The sequence below is a fragment of the Pteropus alecto genome, unplaced genomic scaffold (assembly GCF_000325575.1).
Source record: "Pteropus alecto unplaced genomic scaffold, ASM32557v1 scaffold14, whole genome shotgun sequence".
Lineage (NCBI taxonomy): Eukaryota > Metazoa > Chordata > Mammalia > Chiroptera > Pteropodidae > Pteropus > Pteropus alecto.
Genome location: NW_006436810.1, coordinates 18,354,276 through 18,361,711, shown reverse-complemented (window position 1 = coordinate 18,361,711; position 7,436 = coordinate 18,354,276).

Sequence of the window (7,436 nt, the reverse complement as noted above, 5' to 3'; positions counted from 1 at the left end):
GGGGTGGGACAAGGGGGCCTAGGGCAGGATGGGGAGCCTGGGGTGGGACAGGTGGGCCTGGGGGTGGGATGGGGGGGGCCTAGGGCAGGATGGGGAGCCTGGGGCAGTACAGGGGTCCTGGAGTGGGACAGGGGCTCCTCAGGCAGGACAGGGGCTAGGTAGCACCAGGAGGACCTGGGCAGCCTGAGAGGGCCAGGAGGAACTGTCCAGAAGGCCTTGCGGCCTGTGTGCAGGTACTTTATGCCCTGCCTAGAGGATTTCGTGGATATCATGTCTCACCGGGCCACAGCTTCCCCTCAAGGTCATGCTGTAGCTCCTGGGAATAATGTTTTCATTGCGGCTGTGTAAGGGTGCATCACTTTCGGAATGCCGGGACAGTGGCTGGGTCCCCCGGTGGTGCAGGCCCAGGCATTCGTGGCATGAGATCGCCCACGCAGTGTCCACGTCATTCTCAGAAGTGCTGAGACCTATGAGCCGCCAGTGGGACCATTAGTGCAGCGAGTGGCCACTGTGTGTTGTAGGCAACTGTTACACAGTCGTTCCTGTAGATTCACACATTTCCAGGGGTGGAAATGAAGATCTGGCTCCTCTGGTTAATGGGAAACGTAGTCTGTCACACACGGCAGGACAGGTCTTTAGGACAGCCCGCTATTTGGAGACGGTCGTTGTCTTGGGTGGTGTGTGCTGGAATCTCTCTTTATTATGTCTCATGTAAGCGTGCACATTGCCGATACTCAATTAACCATTAATAATGATGATGATAATGTAGCAATGTTCCTGTTTCATTTGGTCACACACTCTGCATGTACGGTAGCTGTGGAAGCACATTGTCTCTTAGATTATGGGCTGTGCTAGGGTAGAGCATGTCATAATCACGAAATCAGAGTTAATGGCAGAGAGGGGACCTGTTTGATCAGCCCCTCCAAACCTCTGCACACGCATCTTAAATGCACCTCGTTATGAATTCATTTTAAGCTTCATTGAGTCCCAGAAATTAATTTGGCATAAATTTCTTTGGAAGGCCCTGGAAACTTTAATTTCAAGGTAACGTTAAAGAGAATTTGTTTCTGTTTGAAACATGTTCCGTAGGAAGATGCTGGAATGTAGGATGAACAAGCCTGCAATGAACGCGTTTCTGAAATGGCTCTGCTTTAGCAGACACTTTATGCTGTATTCACTTGTTACCTTATTTCTGAGACTTAAAGCACCTTACAACACAGCGTCTCCTTGGTCTGAAAGCCATGAGGGGTCAGCTCGAGGGGTCGTGAGGCAGGAAGTTGGCCGGACGGGGCAGAGCAGGGGCGGGAGCGGAGCCTTGTCACTTGTCACCCTGGGACCGTTCGGCACACAACTTCCAGCTTCGCACATTCCTGGTTTCGCGGTGACGTGTGTGAGTGTGGATTCTCCCTGAGTTCCCGCTGGCATGTCACGCACCCTTTTAACGTGGTAACTTTGTCTTCAGCCCTGGGGTGTTCTGGACCCCGCTTCCTCCACTGTTTTGTCTTCCTGTCACTGGGTCCTTCCTGACGCTCCGTTCCCAGAGGATCCAGAGCTTCATCTTCGTTCTTCAGACTCCTCCTCACCTTCTATGGCGGCATCCGGAGTGAGCACTGGTCCCCTCCCCCAGCTTCATGCTCGTGGTGCCGCTGCGCTTGTGCCCGGGCCCTCAGGCCTTCATCTTGGACCACGATGACACGCACGCCCCCTCTCTCCAGGGACATGTCCACGTGCTCCCCGCCCCTCCCCTTTCTGACGCCTCCCCGCGGCGCCTCGAGGGGAGCGCGCATGCTGCTTCCGGGTCTCGCCTCGCCCGTGGCCCCCACGCCTCGCCCTTTGGTGATTCACTGTCTTCCTTCGGCATCCCAGAGACTCAGACGGTTGTCACTGCCCCTGTGGAGCCACCTTCCTACTCTTGGGAGTAGAAACTGCTCTAGACTGTAATGGGGGAGAAAAACAAAGTAGGCTCTTCCAGGTGACTTTCGGGTGACAAGAGCTTAGGGACTCTAGTGTCACAGTCTGGCCCCACCCACTGCCCTACCCAGGGACGGTCACTCTGACGTGGCAGGAGGGGTGGGGATGGGTGGGTGCTGGGGGCCGCCTGCCCTGCCCTGGCCTGCCCTGGCAGTGCCCGTCACATGTCGCCGGCTGCCCAGGCCAATGTCAGCAGAAGAAAAGGCCCAGGTGGACGGTCCCTCGGCTCCAGGGTCGGTGCTCTGCCCTCTTGGCTTGCGTGGTGTCAGTAGGAATGGGACAGAGCTAAGGAAGAACCGGGCGGAGCACGGGGACTGGGACATGGCGCTGGGAGGGGAGCGGAAGGTGGCCCGTGGGGGAGGGGTGACGCCTGCAGAGAGCCCGGCGGAAGGCGGACGGTGGCGCTGGCTTGACCTTCCTGAGCCCGGTCTCTTCTGGCTTCGGTGGAGCCCTCAGACACCGGGGTGCCACGGAGCGGAGAACGCGGACGTGGGGGCGGGAAGAGGAAGCAGATCAGCGTGACGGTCTGAGGCCATGTCCGGGGAGGAGTCCAGGGCATCGGCGGACACAGCCCACGCCAGCGCCTCACGTGCTCACGTCACGTCACGTGCTCACGTCGCTCCCGCTCCCTCTCAGGCGCGGCCTCCCCGAAGAGCGATGGAAGCTTCGCGGGCCACAACGCGCCTTCTGTCCCCAGGGGCTGTGGATTGCCACTGAATTCCATGGAGTAACTTCCACTAAACTTAAGAGATGCAGATTCCTAGAGAGCAGTTTAACGATGTTTAAAAAGCCAGATTCATCACACATGTTCTAGATCTAGCTGGCCGTGTGGGTTGCGTTGTATCAGAAGCCGTCAGTACAGTGTCAGCTTCGCAACATGCAAGCGAGTTAGGGCTGGGGAGCATCTGTGCGCTTTACCAAAATGCGTTCCTTGGACTTTTCTTATGGAAAGCGTCATTTCAACTCAGTTCAGTATCGTGAAAGCCCAATAGTCTGTGGAAAAGACTCAATAGCGTGGCTGGAGTTAAACCTAGTGGTAAGTTAAAAAAAAAATAGACTAGAATTTGTGTTCTTTTTGAATTCCGTATTATTCGAATGTCGAATTGCAGACCGACTACACATATACTCATGAAATGTTTTATTGTCATCCTAGATGGAAACACCCGGAAAGGACCCTCAGGTGCTAAAAGGAAGTCGAGGTGGGAAAGGACTCTCTCCCCACACACGGCACCCCCTAGATCCGTGCTCTTGGGTCGTTAAGCACAACTTGTCACCCTTGGAGTCGCGTGAGGCTTCCTGGAGCTGCGGGGGGGAGAGGCGGGTGCCCCGTGAGGACGCCGATGACGGGGACGGGCTGGTAGGTGGCGGGGTCCGCCCCCGGGCTCGCGTGCGGGTTCTTCCACCGTCTGTCCTGAGCGCTCCGTTTAGCCTCGTTGGAAAACGTGTAGATGACGCGGCTTCTTCCTCTTCCGCGGGGAGACGGCTGAGCGGACCGGCCAGGGACAGGCTTCTGCCGTCCACTCCCGCTTCGGTTTAGCGCGTCCCACGCGCGTTCTTGGCGCTCTGCGGGCCGCAGCCAGGCCTCTCCACTTGGGTTTGCCTTAGAGAGCCGTCGATTTTATGATATGAAACTTCCTTAGGTTCGGCTTACCAAGCCATTCAGGTTTCTCTGTCAATTTTTTTTAAACTAAAGTGGCATCAGTATGAATCTACTAAATGTTAGTTTTCCCTGATTTGTTCTAAATTGGACGGCGACGTCCAGGTGTCATTGAAACAGGCTGGAGCAGACAAGCGTCGCCTCCCTTCGTCCCCATGGCCCATGCTGAGCACCTGGGCTGGGCTGGTCCGCCGCCCTCCGCCCCCCACTGTCAAGGGCGCCCTCAGCCGCACCGGTCCCGTTTTCTCCACATGGAGTTTTTATACTTTCACTCGTCACTAGTCATTCATGTTGGCTGACCCTGTGCTTTTCTGATTTATCGCTACGCTTTTGACGTTTGTGTGCATCTCGCCAATTTACATGGAGATGCGTGGGCACAGGGGGCAGGCATCCTGCCCGCTGTCCCCGCCCACGGGGCTGGCGTGTGGTTCCGAGCCCAGGCCCTTGAGTTCCCCCGGGCTCCGTTGCAGCGTGGAGCAGAGGAGAGGGCGGGGCGGGGCTCTCCGGGAACCGTCACCCCCCCGTGTGGACAGAGGCTCACCTGTCCAGGTGAGTCGGGGCTGCAGACGGGGGTCCTTTGTGCCAGCTGTCCAGACTGTGTCTTGAGGGTGGTGGGGGCCACTGAAAGTTTCTAAGTGGGGAGCGAAGTGAGTTTTCTGCATGAGTGGGAGACAGCTGGGGCGGCAGCGTGGCACGCAAAGGGGAGCGGCCCAGACTGCTGCCGCCGAGCAGCCGGGTCAGACGGGGTGACGGCAGAGGTTGGCAGCTTGGCACTGGCCCCACGGAGGACCGGGGCTTCTCAGCTCCTGGTGTGGGCATCCGGGTGGGTCTTGGTAGCAGTCTTCAAATAAGAGCAAGCAGGCAGAGCCCAGCCCATGCCGGAAGGGCCCCTGTTCAGATGGGCCAGCAAGAGGGCGGGTCTGCCGTGTGTCACACCTTCCATCGACGAACAGACACCGCGGCCTGTGCCGGTGAGCACGGTGTGCACCCGGCTGGCTCCCTCCCTCCCTCCCTCCCTCTCTCTCCCTCTCTCGGCTCTTGCACCAGTACTCACGACACCTGCGTTTTGTTTGGCGTCATTCTTCTCACTGGAATACGTGTTTCCCGAGGCCTGAGCCCGTCCTCCTCTTTGTCCCTAACACGGCACACGCAAGCGACACTGGCTGCCTGGCCTGCTTGCCGATCCAGCGGTAAGCAGGTTTGAAAGACATTTCTAAGACTGGACATAAGGTGCTGCCTAGAGGCGGAGTGCACCTGGCCGGGCGCGTGGGTGCTGGAGAGGTGCGAGCTTCTGATGCCCAGGAGCATAAGAGCGAGCAGGCAGTGGGCAGTGGGTGGGGAGCCGACGTCCCCACAGCCCCGCTGGCTCTGGGGAACCGAGCCGCATGCATGGAAAGCGAAGGGCCAGCGCTTCTGGAGGGGCACTGAGCAGATAGTGACGGTGAATCACAGAACCGGCCGTGACCCCTGGAAGCGCTGTGTCCCCAGGAGCCTCCGGGTGTCGCTGGGGACAGTCACGGGCTTCGCGCTCTTTACTGCGGCTTTAACGGCGCTGATATCTCAATGCCGAGGAGAGCCATTTGGAGCGTGAACATGGCATCAGACTTGCAATCCCCCACATTTTAAAACCTCCCTATAAAAGTGAGCGTTTGGTCCCCGCACGAGCAGAATTCTCATTTCCTGCTCAACTTTCAAAGACATTGAAGTTAAGCGTCGACATTAACGTTTATAAAGTTCTAAGAGTGATGTCCTCCTGTGTAATGAGCCCGTGTGCTGTGCTGGGTGCGTCTGTGGGGTGCGGGCCTGGGGAGAGAGCCCAGAACAGCCGTGCCCCAGACTCGCGAGCGCCGATGTGGGCTGGCAGGAGGCACCTGGAGACAGACACACCCATTCAGAAGAGGCACTTACTGTAAAAAAAACAAACAAACCCATTTTCTTGTTAATAATAACAATTAAAAAAATCCTACCCAAACACCGAATACGTAAAGAGGTGATGCTGTTTGGCAGTTTAGAGAAAATTGTACTTCTGAATGTGGAGGTCAGGAGGGCGAGGAGGCCGTGGGCAGGAGCAGGGATACATGCTCGCCTCTGCTGCACGCGGTGGCCGTGGCGGGCGCCGGGCCTGAGTCACGCTGTCTGCGTCCACAGACGTCTCCTGTGTATGTGGAACTAGACTATTTCCTGCTACCGAGAAGAATAGCAGAGACGTGAATTTAATAAACACGGGAGTGGCGAGTCCTCCGTTCCGGGGGCTCCCTGGCTCCCGTGGCCTCCTCATGCCTGTCCACTGCCGTTAACCGAGATACGAGGCGGATATTTGTGCAACTGTGTTTTACAGAAAAAATTGAAGTGTGACACCAAAGAATAAATGAAAAGTCTATGCTGACTTGACGCTGGTGAGACTTCAGTAATAGATTTCTCTCGTGTTTCTAGAACATTCTATCGGATTTCTGCTCCCCCAAGAAACACGTCGAGCCGTTCCCACGCGCCCCCCAGGCCCGGCCTGCGCTGCTCAGTGGCGTGGGGTCAGCGCACTCCTGGGAAGCATCGCGCCTGTTCGGCTTTTCATTCGTGGCCTAGTTTCCGGTATGTCGTGCGCTTGTGCGCAGGCCGTGACCTTGCTGGCCAGTTTGTCCTCTACGTGAAACCAGAGGGGCGCGGCTCCTACTGTGGTTGGCTCCATGGTGCCACAGGGTGCAGTGAGAGTTGGGGGGTGGGGCGTGCTGGAACGTTCTAGATGCAGGGACGGCTCATCAGAGGATGGTGGTCAGAGGGTGGCTATGCGGAAGCTATAACTTCGGTAGGCGCCGAGCGAGCTGAGAGTTTTTTGTAAAGTTCTATCTTGAACTATGTTTTCATTGAATGACAAAAGAACACAATATCTTAAAAATTTGAGATATAATCTTAGGCTTATTACAGTCAAAAAACAATTACGAGCTTTTTTTATGCAGAAATGAAACATGAAATTAACGACTCAGAAATGAAAGGGGACCGTTTTCGCCCCACTAGCTGGGCTCACAACGGTGTCTGTGCCCCCGAAATCTGCACAGCCTGCCACCAGCCAGGAGCAGTTCAGGCCAGCTGACGTGGTGGCTTCAGTCCTGTGGGGACACGCTGGAGTACAGCCCAGCCGGGAGACGTTTGAAATTTCGCAATCAGCCAACGTTTTACAGTGCGGTTTTCAAAACCAAGATATGCCTGTTTGACAACCAATCTAAGCCGCCTAGGTGGGTGACAGTGACTCCTGGGATGTCCGTCCACGGATGTCACTGGGAGTCAGGGAAGGAGCGTCCCCCCACCCCCCAGCAAAGTGCCGGTCAAGTCGGGGTACGTGAGGCCTGACGGCACACAGGGCTCTCACCCTGGCGAATGGCTACCTCACGGGCCGTCACCCCGTGGGTGGTCACCCCGCTGGCAGTTCGCAGAGTGTTGGGAGGGATTCCCTGGGGAGTGGGTGTGCTCTTGCTGGGCTGGTGTGGAGAAGCTAATACTCTAACGTGACAGGTCGGATCAGAGGATGGTGTCAGTTTGGTGCCAGCGTTCAGAATGCGACCGTTGCAGTGGTCTCATGCTGCTGCTGCTAAATTCGAGAGCCCCAAGCGCCGGTGACACTGCCTCTTCACTGCGGGTGTCCCCTGTCTCCGCGCCCCCGTCTCTGTGTTCACCATGTCCCTGGGGAGCCCAGTTACTCTGCACCAGGCGTCCGAGGGCAGCCGAGGCGCTGGTGCTCTTTCCCCTGGACCTCGTTCCCCCAGTGACTCCGCCACGCGCAGCGCGACGCGGGGCCCGGCACGAACCACGCGGACAC